This window comes from Homarus americanus, unplaced genomic scaffold (assembly GCF_018991925.1).
Source record: "Homarus americanus isolate GMGI-L3 unplaced genomic scaffold, GMGI_Hamer_2.0 scaffold39675, whole genome shotgun sequence".
In the NCBI taxonomy this organism is placed as follows: Eukaryota; Metazoa; Arthropoda; class Malacostraca; order Decapoda; family Nephropidae; genus Homarus; species Homarus americanus.
Window position 1 is genome coordinate 4,122,920 of NW_024736071.1, and position 18,422 is coordinate 4,141,341.

Here is an 18,422-nt window from a genome sequence, read left to right on the forward strand (position 1 = left end):
CAGTGCCTCCCTCCACCTCGACCACAGAGCGCGAGGGGCCACCTGGTCGCACTAGGCAAGCGAGGTCATCCGACACCTGCAAGCAGAAACACTCGTGAAGAACAACCAAGACATACGAGACAATGGTTACGTAGTTCCTCCACCATGGAGCCCTCCACCAGCCACGTTCAAAATTACCGACCTAGGCGATAGTAAAGCCAACCTCCAGAAGGAGGACCTCAAAAAAATAACTCTGGACGCCATAGCCACCGAGACACCGGCTGATGCAGCATCATACTTCACAGACGGCTCGGTGGACCCAAAACATCATAGATCCGGAGCGGCCTTCTACACCCAAGGTCAGACCCTCCGATGGAGACTTTCTAATGACTGCTCCACCCTACAAACAGAGCTGGTAGCAATCTCAAAGGCCCTACAACACGCTGCAACACAACACAACAAGTCCATCATATTTCACACGGACTCGAAATCGGCCATGCAGGCGCTGCAACACAGTCAACCAAGAGACAACGTCCACATCATAACCTCGATCCTTGCACAGCTTCAGGAATTCCAAAGACAAAACCGCCCAGTCGTCTTACACTGGATTCCCAGTCATGTAGTGATCGGTGGAAACGACGTTGCAGACGAAGCAGCCAAGGCAGCTACACGTTCTAGTAGCGTACACATCCAAGTTCCAGCAAGCGTGCAACAGATCAAGAATCACCTCAGAAAGACTAGCAAGCTCCACATCAAAAAGAGCTTCCTTCACGCATTCAACGCTGGTTCCCAATCAGCCAAATGGTACCTGGCGGCTACAAAAGGGGAACCACCTTTCGCTGACAAGAAAACACCAAGACAAACCCAAGTCAGCCTTCATCGACTACGACTAGGGTACAAGTGCTCCTGGCAGATGATCGGAAATGACGTCATGGAATGCACCTACTGTCAGGAGCCAGCAGCCAACCCACTTGAACACTATCTCCTCGACTGCGAAGTCACACAAAGCCTCCGAAACAGAACTCAAATCTCCCAAGAAGCACACACAACACCAGCGGCCACTCTAACCCGAAATGCCCAAACAAACCACATTCACCACCTTCTCCGGGTCATCACACGATACCCACCACCCAGATAGCTTAGAAAGTATCCTCTCCCAGCAAGTGCGGACCCCAGTTCGGGGGGCGCGCCAGTCCGAAACTCTCCACGTCCAAGAGTGGGGGTTGGTGGTAAGCGTCCACTGATCGGGGGTTCGCTCACACTTGCAACCTGCAGTATCCTTCCAAATCTGCAGGTAGGACCACCTCCAATCCCAATCCGGTCTGGCTGCTCCAGGAGCTCCAGCCGGAACCACCAAACGGGCCACCTACAGGCAAAGGCCCGTGTCGCACTACGGTCCGACAATCTCAACAACAACAACAACAACAACAACTGCACTCCAGCCAGTCACCCGAGACTGCTCACAACATCTTTTCAGTGAGCATGTCCAGGCACTTCTCTTCAGCAATATCTGTATCTGCAAATTTCCACTGCAAGCACTTTGCAAGTGTGTACAGAGGCTGAACAGCCACCATGACGGGGTGTCTGTCCTGGGTTCAGGCACGTCTGATGGTCTTCATGCTGTGTAGCATAGTGATTGGACTGTTTGCCAACTCGGTCAACAGTGGAAGCGTATAGGACTTTGTCATAAATGAGGGAGGAACTGAACGCATTGCGTGGTAGGCAGCCGACGAAATCCCGTCGACCCTTGCCAGTCGGTTCTCCAAACGATCACCCACATAATCCAACCACTGATCGCCATCTTGGACGATCTGCTGCAGTGATCTGGATGATGATGTCATGCAGTGGTGGAACATGAGCAATCTCATCCTTAGGCAAGGAGACATCCTCCATCATTGTGTATGGCACTGGGAGTAGTCGCACAGTCTTTTGCCCCATTTCTGCTGCGTTCAAGATGGCTTCCTGGTGTTTCTCCTCCTGAACCGATGAGAAGTGCTGCAACACGGACTGAAATGATTTGCAGTGGTAGATAAGGGTTATCAATCCTGTCGTGAAGACTCCTTTGGTGGCCTGTGAAGGAACTACAACACCTTCCTGTTCCCAAAGAACAATGACCGATTTGGCAATTTCAGTGCTTAGCTGACGCAGTCGGTAATACGACACACAGATGCCTCGTTCAGCTAGCATGTCAATAAGACTCTCCTTGCCAGTCTTCATATGCATTTTCATAGCCAGCATGAGAGACAGTGGAGTCTCTCTCTCACGCCGATGACGAGGCACATTTTTGGAATTCGGTGACCTTTCCCCCACAGAGATGAGCATGATGGTGTGGGCTAGTGATAACACGATCTTCTTTGAGGAAGCAAGAGGGATATCGACATCAATACCAGGGCCATCTAACAGTATATAAAGGATAGATCTCAGTGTGGGAACAACGAAGTCAGTAACAGATCCACGATCGTCTTCAATGTAATCAAAAAGCTCATTGAAAGCTTAAGCTTTTATTACTTTGGCAGCAGAGCTTTCATTTGAATCACGATGAAACGCATCTGCCTTTCTATAAAGTCTACTCAGGCATGCACAGTAGTACACAGCATCTATCGCAATCATGTCTCCTTTTGACAGGTTGCCCTGATGTTTCACATCACCTCCCTCCAAGACAACCTATCTTTCCAATAGCGGACATGCTCAGATTGATGAGGAGGAACATACCTGCCTACTTTCTGGGCGATCTCAACGCTAGACACCGCATACTAGGACACCATACCAACAACGCAGTAGGCCGGGTCCTGAACACACTAGTGAGCCACGGCAACGTGGTACACCTCGGACTGGAATTCCTCACGTACATTAGAGCAGGCCACACAGGATACCCAGACATCGTGTTAACAAATCAACACCACCACTTAAACATACTACTCGAACCCGGCCCAGTATCCACAAGTGATCATCTCCCTATCATAGCCACACTCTCCACAGCCCCAATACAGATCCCGGCCAGGCTAAGATTCAACTATAACCGGGCTAACTGGGAAAATTTCTAACAAGACTTAAACAACCCGTAACCCATACAATTACACAACAGGCACACTTCTCTAATAGACCAATAACTGGACACATGGTACGAGCACGTTAGCCAGGCCATGGAACACAACATACCCAAGACCACTTATCGAACATTACCACACCCTCAATACTCACACCAATCAAGAATCATACAGACACAATTTAGCAACATAATTAAACTAATCACACAGCAAGGATGGACACCAGAGCGCAGACGGATATACAACATAATACACGAACAGCTAAAAAACATCTCAAAAGAAGCATACAACAGGAACTGGCAGAAGCTGATTTCAGAAACGGAAGGAAACTACCATAAACCGAACCAGTTCTGGCAGAAAATAAAGCACTTAATGGGAACCTCCAGCAACGAGTCTAACTACATAATAAACAGTAATCAAGTCAAATTAACAGATCCAACTGAACAAGAACAGGAATTTAGATCTTTCTGGAGTAAGATCTTTCAAATAACCAACGAAGAAAACTTAAACTTTTGCATGACCACAGAAAGGGAAGTATCCAACCACATGACGCAAATAACCCACATCTGGCAACCGAGCCCCACGATCGACCCGAATACACTGGATGACATGTCCCCACTAATCAAACCAATCACAGTGGACAAAATAAAAAGAACAATCAACAGTTTTAAGAACAAGGCTCCTGGAGTCAGTAAAATAAATAAACTCATTTACGGCAATTACCAAACAACATGATATTTCTACTAAGAAATATATTCAATGCATCCATAGCTTCAGGCCACTACCCAAAGAAATTTAAGACAGCAATTATCAGACTGATACCAAAACCAGGAAAAGCCCCCACAGCAGTAGCAAACTACAGACCAATCTCTCTATTAGAAACTCAGGGAAAATTTTAAGAAAAATAATTAACCACCGATTAAGAACACACCTGGAACTAGACTACAAATACAACTCTAGACAACACGGATTTAGGAAACACAGAGGAACAAACACAGCCATAGCCCTTATATACGAAAGTATAGCAAACGCAATGCATAATAAAGAACAGTGCAACGTAGTTTTAAGGGACGTGGCAAAAGCGTTCGATAAGGTCTGGCACTTGGGACTTAAATATAAAATAACCAATCAAGAACTCCTTAACAACTTCACCTCGCTTCATTGTAATTTCTTAGACCATAGAGACGCACACATTATAATAGGCAATCACAAAGGCCCAAGCTTCAGACTTTATAGCGGAGTACCACAAGGAAGTAACTTATCACCAACTCTTTACACAATCTACACTTCAGAAATGCCGCCACCAATTCACGGTGAATACATTGCATATGCTGATGATGCCACCCAAATCCTCCGCCATCCAGGCAAGGCCACACAGATGATGGCATTAAAAACAGCTCGCGTCATAATACAAATCAATAATTACGAGAAGAAATGGAAAATAAAAATTAATACACAGAAACTGAAAATCATACACATTTCAAGGATAAACCCAACACCAATCACAGTAAACAACGAAGAAATATAATACTCAAACGAAGGAAAAATACTGAGGCTAACAATAACAAGAACCGGAATAAATAAACACATAACAGAGCGCAATAGACTAGCCCAAATACAGCTTACAAAATTAAGAAGATTCGGTAAAATGGAAAAGAAAATACGACTACACCTATTTAAAGCACTTGTCCGCCCCCATCTTGAATACCCGCCAATACCATTAAACACGATCAGCCGTCCCAATAAATTAAAACTCCAGGCAACACAAAGCAAAGCCATCCGCAGAGCCTCCAAACAACGTCTACCATACACAACCAAAAATAAAAGAGCTTCACAAAAAATACAACATTTTGCCATTAAACATAAGAACATACAGACAAGCACAGGGAGTATGGTACAAACTAGAAGTCATGGAAGACGAAATATATACTCAAATAAAAACAGAGGACACCACAAGATCACACAACTGGTGGTCTACAAGCCTTCTCTATAACCCTCAAAAGCCAGAACTACTGTACACTAAACAGTAAACAAATAACAACATCCTTCTCTACACCAACTTTTGACCAACACTAACAAGCACCCTAGAACCAGACCCATTATACACCACACCATAAATAACTTCTTGACGACTATAATATTAAAATTAAAGATGATAGTATTCTACTAGTTACACAAGGACCTAGTAGACCTCTCCAACTAACACAATAACAAACAACTCCTTCCTAGCTAGCTTAGCCCCCCTCCCCCCCACTGTCCCCTTTGAGCTCGGGCGACCTCTTCGTGCGGCCTTCACCACAGCCAATCAAATCGTCTCTGGTAGGTGGATAGCCCACCTGCTCTTATTTTTTACTACTTTACTTCCCGTTTCATAATTTTCTTTCTACCTTTCCTCTTCTCTCCCTTCCCAAGGAAAACCATTACCATTTTATCTCCATTATCATCATCATCATCATCATCGTTTGGATCAGAAGATCGCCCGTGGTAGGCTAAATGCTGATGCCCAATCATCGTGTGGTTCAGGAGAGAGTTCTTGTTCGTGATATTTTGTAGGGTGTCCCCTACAACCCTTCGCTCTCCTCACCAGAATAGCTTATTCTTTATTTCAAACTGTTTTCCACTCATAAATTGAAAAATATTATTTTCGGAATTAAAATGAACTAGAACTGGGTATCCTTAACAGTTATATATATATATATATATATATATATATATATATATATATATATATATATATATATATATATATATATATATATATATATATATATATATATATATATATATATATATATATATATATATTATATATAATATATATATACAATATATATATACATATATATATTATATATATATATATATATTATATATATATATATATATATATATATATATATATATATATATATATATATATATTATATATATATATATATATACTATATATATTATATATATATTTTTTTTTATATATATATATATATATATATATATATATATATATATATATATATATATATATATATATATATATATATATATATACATATATATATATATTTCATGTAGATCCACAATGAAAACGTGGATAAGATAAATCTTGATAAAATCACACGGGAAAAGGGAAAACAACGGAGCACCTTAGCTTTCGTCTTTATTCAAGACATCTTCAGAGGCAACTACAGATCGGTAAAGTAGTTTCCGAGATTCTCGTGCGGACACACAGACAGACGGACTTCTTTGTTTTATATAGCTAGATCATCACTACATACAACACCACCCATCATCACTACATATAACAACATCCATCATCACTACATATAACATCATCCATCATCACTACACAACACCATCCATCATCATCACTACATATAGCATCATCCATCATCACTACAGATCGGTAAAGTAGTTTCCGAGATTCTCGTGCGGACACACACACAAACAAACAGACATACTTCTTTGTTTTATATAGATAGATTTATAAAATAATCTTCATAAGCACGTCTGAAAAGGCATTTACAAAAGAACTATTAGTCTTTGGAAATCTGTGCGTCTGGCTAAAAAATGGTACATATTGGAAAAGGCAATCATCCCCATATAGCTTTGGAACCACACCCTCCCCTATAACTGAAGTGTTGGTTGGCAATTTATATTGCGATATGAACTAACCTAACCTCACCTAACTTAACCCCATGATCGCGTTTTGGCAACATATATATATTGACACATTGCGTTGTGAACAAAAACTTGGCACCCACAGAACGATACCATAATTATTTTGTGTTCTGTAATGTTGAGATCTTCCATAACACGATGTGGCCGTTTTGGAGAAGTCTATAACGCGAATTTCGTTTCTGGTAAATAATATTGTGTCCAGAACGTGTTGTGGTCGTTGTTTTTTTTCGCTCAGAGAGTGAATTCGGTCTTTTAGCCCAACATTGAGTACATATCATGGGTTCCCTGTAAGTGAAAGCATGCGAAAACCACTCAATAAATACGAGACATACGAGAACCATAATAGACTTTCTAAACATTGTGGATAGTTTTAGGTTTATCAAGAGTTGAATGTGAGTGTAGTTTGAGTGAGGTCGCCTGGTAGGCTTAGCTATAACATATGGAATCTACCCTACGTGATTATACCCACCTACTCACATTTAGTATGATGCCTCGAAATCGGAGATAATATCCATAGCCGATTTTTTTCTTTTTATTTTCACCTTTTTACTGTTTTAACATACAGTATATGACTTCTGCGATGCTATTGCATAATCTCTTATCAATACGCTCATGTCATTTAAACTATCAAATAATATAATATTGTATTCTAGCATAAAACAAGATCTTATAAATATGTTTCTCCCCACACATCGTCATGCCTCAGGTATTGCCAAAATTAGTGTTTCATGCTCACTTAATACAACGTATTATTGGTGTTTCATAACTTAAACAAACACCAAAAATAATAAAATATCTACATTCAGATAATGAGGATTGCTGTGCCCCAAACAGTGCCAGACGCTGACACCCTCACCTGACGTCACCTCACCTTACCGCCGTCCAGTAGACAACATAGATAGTGTGATCTGTATTGAAACTAAAATAAATAAACAAATAAATTAGTAAATAAATACATAAATAAATAAGTAAAGAAAATATATCAAATTTTAAATAAATACATAACTAAATAAGTAAATAATAAATAAATAAATTAATGAATAAATTAATTAAACAAATAAACGAAATACAAGTGGAACTTTTTTCTGCTCACCGATGTATTATTTTCCTGGCATTTTTATTCAAAATAATTGTGTTTGCCAACTTTTAGGGGTATGTTTTTATTATCCAATACACTATTACTGTGGCGATGATTATGAAATTAAATTACGATGCATCCGCTAATCATTGGGTCATAAATACAACCTCGTGGTAAACGGACACCATATGAGGACCCTCCAGCCCAGGAGGAGGCAAGGACATGGAGGAATACTGCATGGTCGATGCCTGGGTGTGAGACTTGGGGGAAGGGGATTGTTATGTTATCACAGTGGCTAATGATCTCGTAAATTCTGGACAATAAATGTGCATAAATGGGTTAGACCGATGGCACAAGCTGGGAATATCACCCTAATGTGCGGTAACATTCTACTCATACTTTGTCTTTTATCCTACGTAATTATATCCTGAGTTGTTACTGGAATATCTTCTTGCAAATGTAAATTATCAGTTCTTGTGCATGGTTATTTATGTTTAAAGATAGATGAATAAGAAAATTAATTTACTTTCATGATTAAATATGACCCTCGACATCCCACAAAGACAGAGGAATTGTTTAACGGTAAAAGAGACAACAGATAACAAACTTCCCGAGAGGTTTGTTATTACTGCCCCTGATAAGACGTGGGGTGAGTTTCATGTATCGCTAGACTGGTTTCATGCCAGTGTTACTGGTTCAAGTGGAGATAAGAGTGTGAGAACACTTGAACTTATATTCATTTTTATTTTTAGCTGACGGTACTACTTTAAGAAGCCCCCATGTAACTCATTGGCTCATACATAGTATCTGATTAATAATGACATATTGCAAGTAAATATATATATATATATATATATATATATATACATAACTGTTAAGGATACCCAGTTCTGGTTCATTTTAATGCCGAAAATATTAATTTCAACATATGAGTGGAAAACAGTTTGAAATAAAGAATAATCTTTTCTGGTAAGGAGAGCGAAGGGTTGTAGGGGACACCCTACAAAATATCACGAACAAGAACTCTCTCCTGATCCACACGATGATTGGGCATCAGCGTTTAGCCTACCACGGGACTCCGTTCTTAGTCTCACCATGCTGATTGGCTATCGGACAGGGCGAGCATAGAACGTCGCTGAACCAATCACAGACAACCACTTGGGTATACGAGTATAAGGCAGCACTACCAATCAACTAATTAAGATCAGTGAACAGAGTTCAGTCAGAATATGTCTGATGGAGAGAATTAGGTTACCACTTGTAACCTAATTCTCTCCATCAGACATATTCTGACTGAGTGCAGCCAGTACGAACCAGAGCGCCGGCAGCTGGTGATCCTAGCTGCCGAGCAAGGCTTCGTGCTGACTGTACCTAACCTATTGCAAGATAATGTCACCATAAGTGACGCAGTAATAACCTTCCTCAAGGAGACCCATCTTATCGGCATGTTATGATTGACACACGCATGAACTCTTTTTATATCTATTATATGTATGTAACCATGCCTTAAAAAATAAAACATAAAAAAATAAAAATGAATAAAACAAAAATTAAAACATACAACATGAGAAACACATCACAAACCTTATCATTACATACAACACTCACATTTATCAAGCTAAACTGACACCCACCAACATATATTCAAACAAAAAGACACGGGCTACAAAAGACAAAATAAAAATAAAAAAAGATAAAAAAAAATCACAGAGAAACTAGTCACCTGACAAGCCATTTCATCTGGTCTGTCACTAACTCACCATCATATCACTCATGCATACCATAATTCATCCCAAATAAAACAACAAGAAGAAAGAAGTAACCAAAATACCAAGAACAAGAAGAACACAAGAATAACAAGAAAAGAAGAAACAAGAACATCAGATTAGTTGTAGCAAGAAAGAAGACCAAGATTAGAAGAAGAAAGAAGACATCAGCTTCGGCCGAAATAGCCCAATGGCGAAGAGGCCAGTAATCCCCAACATCAGTCAGTCAGTCAGTTCAGCGTGAGCCACCGCTGTGAGAAGACGCACGTCGCAGTTACTCCTGACCCACGCGCTTCCACTGCTTACGACGGCGCCTACCCAGACTTATTATCGCCACACGCCACTTTCACTTTGACGTGGATATATCGTCTCTGTTGAATTGACTTGCTTGTTTCTTTGTGTTTTATGCTCACAATTCTTAGTGCCCTCACCAATTCTCCCAGTATTAACGAACCCTGCGGGAACTGTCGTTAGGACAGGCCACAAAGGGGCCCCTTAGAGGGGTGTGAGCTGGGCCGGTGAGTTTAGCTGATAGGGTAGAGTAGGCTCCTCCTTTTAGGGGGGGTCCTCTTGCAAAACCAGAGCCACTAACTTACGACCACCGTTGGGGGAGGGGGGGTTGGCTACGGCACTGGTCCTGGGGCAACAAGGAACTAGGTAGGTATAGTGAGCCTTCATTGTCAATTTATTGATTTAAGACGAGCGAGAGATACGTAACCAATGGAAGGAAAATGCCACATGAGGCTTCGGAAGGAAGACGACTTCTCCGACATGGACAATATTTCCCCTGCAATCCACCCCGTGGCAGAACCACCCACCGCCGCGATTCCGACTGTGATGAAGTACAAGATTCCCAAGGAAACCGAGTTCGACCATGTATACGAGGTAGTAGTAGCACTGGAACTGGAATACAAGAACATCACGTTCAGTGTGAAGCCCAATCTAGTTGGAGACTTGATACTTTCCCCCCAAGACCACAACACAGCCAAGATCCTCAGCGTTGTCACCAATTTCAACGGGATGACGATCAAGATAATACCATTAGACCCCGAGGAGAAAACAACCAGAATGGTCCTACTACGATATCCTCTGGAACTACCTGTAGAAGTCATCATAAAACATCCAAAAGTGACCAAGGCAGAGCGCTGTGTTACGAGTCAGGACAAAGCACAGACAAGGCAAGTGCTAGTGGACATCAAGGGGACAGTCCCAGAGGAGGTAGACCTAGGCAACTGGGGGACTTACAAGTTGCGTCCTTTTGTCCCAGAGCCACTACGATGCTACAAATGTCAGAAATTTGGACATCACCAATCCAGGTGCCACAAAAACGTGAGATGCGGCATTTGCAGCCAAAGCCACATGACAGAAATGTGTATTCAGAAACAAAAAGACGGAACCATCACGACAGCCAAGTGCCCAAATTGTGGAAAGAAACATCACGCTTGGAGCACATCATGCCCAGAGAGGAGAGAGCGGATGAAAGTTGCAATGGCAAAAGTTCAACCACAAAACAGAACAGAAGCACCTCAGAGCACATTCGTGTGGGGTCAACAGCGACAGAATACGGTCAACCCAACACCCACTCCGCGCCAACTGTCAGAGGATTTCTTCCCTGTACTTCCCCCACCAGGCTACAGGACAAAATTGAAGACACCGGGACAAAATCAGTCCATGCAGGAAACCATGACAAACCAGTGGACTCCTCAACCGCAGCTCCAAAGCTGTTTAGCAGTAAAAGGACAGAACACTCCAGTATTGGAGGAGAACACCATATTGCCTGGGACACTGCAACCCCTTCAGGCGACCACCCAACTGAATACACCCCAGCCTGCCAGTCTACAAGCAGCATTCACCGAAGAACTAATAAAACAGATGATCACTATTATGATAGTGACTTTATCTACGATAATGCAGAAACAAGATACCAGAACCGAAAATATAATAAATACAGTTATGGCACAGCTCACAGAAAAGATGCAGGAAGACCAGACCCCCAAAACTCCACAACTACGAGTGGAACACACGACGCCCTTGAGACAGATATCAGACAAGAGGAAGAACTTGCCATCCAAGAGATCACTCAAAACCGTGAAACCTCAAGCCCCTTGCAACAGATCACGAGGAATAGAACAACAAACACAGACCGTCAGCAAACACACGATCACAGACAAGAGCGACAGCACCCTGAAGAGAGAAGAAAAAACTCCCGAGATTCCACCTCCTGCTCCTCCCTCAGAGCAGGTGCCCAAGAAACAGCCACCACTTCCAACGGACGAGGAGGAGAGCGACACGACCATGAGCGCCGAGAGCAACTACAGCTCCAGCGACGAGGAGATAATGATAGAATAGCCCCACCTCCTTGTCATCTCAAGATAACACAGTGGAATGGACAAGGCCTGTCCAACAAACGGCATACTGTACAAGCAGCAGTCACAGCTAAAAATATTGATGTCTTCATTCTACAAGAAACCCTGATGTCCAAAGATAAACAATTCCGCTTGCCTGAATACCAACAGTACTCTGTACCAAAGGGGCCCAACTCCCATGGCAGCATGATTCTCGTCAGGGCTACCATCCCCAGTTCAGAAATAGAACCAGTTCACTGTGGAGATGGAGTAGAGGCACAAGCTGTTCGGATACACCTGGCAAACGACAGTCTTGTAGTATACAATATCTATAAACCGCCACCAAAACGACTAGAAGCCGGTGAACTACTGACACAAGCAACACAGGAACTTGTGCACATTGCTGGGGACTTCAATGCCCACCATCCAACGATCAATTCGACCACAAGAATGAACCGGGATGGACATCACCTAGTGGAACTGCTGACAGATGTTCCAGAAATAACGCTCATTAATACTGGGGAACCAACACACATACTGGGAGGAACACTGGACCTCACATTCATCTCCACTGAGCTCGTTCCAGTAGCTCAGTGGGAGATAGATGATGAACTGACCAGTGACCACTTTGCAACAACAACTACTTTGAGAATGGAACTACTCCCTCCTCCCCCACGTCCGCCACCCAGATGGAATACCAAGAAATCAAATTGGAAATTATATCAAGATGAACTCCAAAAATGGTTTTCGAACTATGAACCAGCAGAAGATATTGACCAACTAAACCAGGACCTTACTGATGCCATACAACACGCAGCAGAGAAAGCAATACCAAAAACAAACTCTACAAATAGACACCACAAAGACTACTGGTTCTACAATGACGAAGTCAGAGAACAGAATCACAGAATCAACACATTCAGACATCTCCGACAATGCCCTTCCCCTGAGGGAGTGAAACACTTGAGAGCTGCTCTTCAACATGCTCGTCAAATTACTCAGAAAATTAGGGAAGACAAATGGCTCGAGTGGTGCGCAACCTTTAATGCACACACCAGCCTGAGTGAACTCTGGAGAAAACTCAGGATAGCAACAGGAAAACTGCCCAGATCTCCAGCCCATCCCCAGCCACTACAGGAAGCAAATCGCTTGGCAGAGCACTTTGCAGAACGCTCGTCATCAGCTCTGAGGGGCAGTGGGCGAAATTAGAAGTTGCCCAGAATAACGCTATGAGAGCCATTGTCAAGGCACCTATGTGGACAAAAATTGAAAACTTACACAAGGAGACAGGTCTCACATCTCTCCAAACCAGAGCGGAACGATAAACAGCGTGCTTTGCAACAAAACTGATTACCAGGGCTCGGGAGGGTGACATCAAGAATGGACTCTTACGAGCACTGAACCTTAACAGAGATGTCTTTAACAAGAAAACATGGCTATTGTGCGCAGCTGACTCTGTAAATCGACTGAAATTGAAAGACACAATCCTCAGCCAAGGACCTGATACAATGAGTCCAGACTACAGCACCCCAGCACCGTGGGAGTCCCCGCCAGCAGTCTTCAACATTCTACAAACTGGGACAAGAAAGGCTGACTGTAACCCACATGAGCTCCGACAGGTAGCAGAGAGAAACATGAAAGCTCTAACACCACACAATAGTACAGTGTATTACACATACGGTTCTGTAGAGACCACCAGTACGAAGGCAGGAGCAGCCTTCACTATAGAAGGAGGTAACACGTCCCTTTGGAGAACCTCAGATGGATGCTCCACTTTACAAGTTGAGCTAGTTGCCATACTTGGAGCCCTAAGACACGCTTCCATAAACAGTCAACAAGGCGTTGTAATACACACTGACTCACGATGTGCTATTGAAGCGCTACAATGCAGAGAGCATTGAGACAACATTCATCTCATAACATCCGTTATTGGACTACTGCAAGGTTTAAAACTACAAGATCGGCAAGTTATCATTAACTGGGTGCCCAGTCATATCGGAATCCCAGGGAATGAACGAGCTGACGCTGCTGCCAAAGCTGCGTTAGAACAGCGAAACATTGAGATGAACATCCGCCCAGTCAGGAGCAGATAAAGAAGACCACAATAACACGAACTGCCCAGTGGAAAATAGAGAAACACAGAAGATTAACACCAGTATCACGATCGGCCAGGTGGTACTATCTGGTCACGAATTATGAGAGACCACCACTCATGAAGGATATAACAAGAAGGGAAGAAGTCAACTTCCACCGACTGAGACTGGGATACCCATGCATTTGGGAAATAATTGTATCAGCACCAGCAGAGCAGCGCATATGCAAGACCTGCGACAGCAGAGCAGAAAACACACCGCAGCACTACCTCATAGAGTGCCCTGGAACACAATTAGCTAGGAGAAACATACAACCCCCTATCACGGCAGAGAAGGTTGCCAGAAAGCTAACCACCAACCACTCTCAAGAAACCCTACAGTTTCTTACCGAGCATCCCCCCCACACTAGTGGTGGAGATGTACATTTAACCAAAAAGACGCTGGTGATTTATCCCAGCAGTGGGTGGACCAGCATTTTAGCTTAAGGTCCGCGTAGGTAATATTCCTATAAAATAATTAAAAAAAAAAAAAGATCTGATTCAAAACTCTTCCTCTTCAATTAGCTCCGTTCCATCTTTGGCATAAACTCAAAAACTGTACAGCCTCGCTCAAGATTCATCGAACACTGCTGGAGACAGCTGGCAACTCAGGCTGTTTGTTTACTATAGTACGTAGTAAAAATTGTGAATGAATGTAAAAGTGATCGATGATTGGTTACTTAGTTCCCAGTTGCTTAATTAATGGTTGGGCTTTGTTGTTTCGTTTATCATTAACTTATACTAATATTATCTTCAAACGTGTAACCATTTTGGAAAATTAATCCAGTCGTATGTAACATATGCTAAACAGATTTCTTTCTAAAGATGCTGATTTCATGCAACGCAAACTGCTGTTTTAATTCGCTGAAGGATTAAGCAGAATTATCGGTTCACTGCTACCTGTAGGAAGTGTGTGTGTGTGTGTGTGTGTGTCCACACACAGGGTGGTGAAATGCGTCTAGCATGGCAGCATTATGTTAGTGTTAAGGTGCAAGCACCGCTTGCTCCTCCTCGCTTTCTTCTGCGGCAGCTGGCTAGCCCTCGTGGCGACCAGAGAAGCAACTTGCATAAGTCTTCCCTGCCAGTACACAACCTCCTCACCTTCAAGACTCCTGCTGCCACCTCGTGGCAACACACGGTAACTGGGTGCCTCGTGGGCCCAGGCTAAATCAGCAGGGGATATCGAAGCAGCAGTGGGCCCCAGAAGGACGGCGCATAAGCACACTGGCAGGTGGACACGTCCTGGCGCCTACCAACCACTGCCCCACTGCCTTGCGGATTAACCTTGGTATGTATAAGGCTACGAGAGTAAACCCTGAACGAAAAATCTGCGGTGGAGCCCCACATCAGGTAGACATGCTTATAGAGCTCCAACAAAACCCCAACGGCAGTGCAGACGGAAGAGGTGACCACCATGGAAACCCAACGACTACACAGGAGGACGAAGGCAATGCCTGATGGACAGAATACTAAGGCGAAACCCCAAAAACTAGGCTATCGGCAGTCCATTGAGACTCCACCTCTCCCCAGTCGTTGCAACACTTGCACTACTGGATCAGGAAAAGGGAGAGCCAAGATGTGTGGTTGCAGCCTACGCTTCTGCCTCACCACATAAATCAATTCACGTGCAGCCATCATACAGTTCATCATACCTTTCCTCATCATCAAAACCCCTGTACCCCCAAAAGTTCTATGGCGATGAACGAGTGGCGTCGGGGACAGGCAGAGATGACTACCGGGAGTCACTAGTCACAACTCTGCACATGGGCGGCACAGATAAGATGGTAGTTTATGCACTGGAATCTAGGCAGCAGTGCAATCCCGCCCTGTCTTTGCGACTGAGCACATGGGGAGGAGGGGCTAGAAAAGGTGCCCTAAACAGCCTGCCTAAAAATCCAACCTGACTGGGCAACCGCACCCAGTAAGGTCATCCTTATGCGGTCGAAAACACAACCAAAATCACAGATCTAAACAAAAACAAACCATACAACCTATTATGATCGATGCATGGAATGTCAGGACCCTTCTGGGTACTGGCACAAATGTGCATCCTGAAAGAAGAACTGCCCTTATGGCAAATGAGCTGGCTAGGTATAACATCGACAGAGCAGCCATCAGTGAGTCCCGGCTCCCAGATGAAGGCCAACTCACAGAACGGGGGTCTGGCTACACCTTCTGGAAGGGTAACCCTGCTGCAGAGAGAAACCACATTAATGGAGTTGGCTTTGCCATCCTCCAATGCATCCTACACAGGCTAACTGAAATGCCTATTGGGATCAATGAGTGCCTCTTGACGCCCAGAGTCCCATTGAATCACTCGGGTCATGCCTTCTTCATCAGTGCATACGCCCCAACACTAGATGCAGGAGATGACATCAAGGAGGCCCTTTATGCCGACCTCGACAGAGTGCGAACCTCTATCCGCAGAGAAGACAAGGTTGTGCTCCTTGGCGACTTCAATGCCAGAGTTGGCATAGATGTTAACATTTGGCAGGGAACCATAGGGAGAAATGGACTAGGCAAATGTAATCCCAATGGTCTACTGCTTCTACTTTTCTTGGAATACCTACTTTATTTTCCTGCTTAAATTGTACCACTAAAACCATTATATTATAGATTTCAACTGGTTCAGCCATGTTAATATTGTTATTATTGTCGATTTTGTATCTGTGTTTTCCTGGCTAAATAAACTGTTTCAATATATCAATTTCAATTGTAGTGAAAAGGATTCGCACACTAATCGGGACGTCCCAGGGTGTTAGTGATAAAACTAATGTGTGAGTTTCTGCACCCAACTTTCCTTCCTCCCTGTGCTTCTCCCTCTTTCACTGCTTATGATATCTCCCTCTTTCTCTGTAGTCTGCGCCGTCATCATAACTGGCAATTTTCAACATAGGGCTACAGAGGGAAGTGTCTTATATAAGAATGGCAGTCATAAAGGATAGATGTAGGAGAACTAAGTTTTTTTATTTACTCTAACAAATTATATCTATAAAAGAATAAAATATTTTCTGCCAGATGATACACAGTACAAAATTGATAGTATATAAGAGAGGATCCCAAAGCCCCCTAGCAGATAATGCCACACTTAACTCATATTTTTGGTCTTGTATCGTGCCTAATAAAATGGTTTCTCAAGAGCTGTTGGTTTTGTTGGTACAATCCTCATATCAGTCAAAACATTCCCTGTGCCATGAAACAACTAGAAATTTACGGTCAGGGAAGATGATGCTTTTAAATGCGTTTGTCAACCCTAGAAACACTTATCTTGACAGGCGGTCTTATCAGCTGAAATAGTTTTCTCATGACCCCAACACACTTAACAGAGGTCCATAACTTCATTCTCGATTCATGCTTCCGCTATCGCAGCCTACCCTGTATATATCCAAATCCTGGTCACCGTTGGCTCATAACTTTTAGACTATTAGTCCCCTTTTATTGACTTAACTATTATTATTTTACTAATTATGAAGCAATTGTATACGTGCAGATTCAATGTACAGACAGAGATATATCACAATAATCACAGCACACAAACACTACTCGCTGTCAACGTAGTGAATATCATCGTGAACACAAGTGAGACAGATGTTTTCTAGTTAAACGAAAGTGGCTTATGTAACAGGACCCTTATTATTGCTCTTTAATTATTTTGGTCTCCGTCGTCAACCACTCTCTTTCTACCTTTCATTCTCTCCCTTCTCTCAACCTCTCCCTCTCTTTAAATCTGTCCTCTTACATTCCTCTATATTACTCCCTCATCTCCTCCCCTGCTTCTTCTCTCCCCCCAACATCATCACTTGCAAGTCAGAATCATGAACTCTGATCTAGAAGAACTGAGAAATGCAGAGACCTGGTAGTTGTAGTATTAGTAAATATGACAAATTTTGTGACAAGACATACCGGTATGGCCAGCATAAGGACAAAACCAGACAGTGTGATGTAGTCGTGGCCAGAATTAGGCTAGGATACAGACACATCTGGCAAGTTAGTGACACTGTACCCATACCGGAACACTCAGCATGTAAACTTTGTGATAAACCTTTAAAGCATACACTTGAACACTATATTATTGAATGTGACACTGTCAAAGACCTCAGGCCACCTGGGTTATTGTATCATGAACTTTGTAATTACTACATGGAATCGGGGGTGCTTGAGGACATTCTTGCTGTTCATCCCAAATTTGCTAGCCCACACTGATTAGTCAATTAGAATGTGACCTCCAATGTATATGAACCACTGTCTTGCATAGCAGTGAACAGTGACATCACACACATGACTCTGACCTATATATATACTGCTAATGAATATGATCTATTTCTTTGTGAATGAACCTCTGTCCTGCGTGGTAGTGAGAAGTGATACCACCCTCAGTGTCAAGACCTGACTGAATTA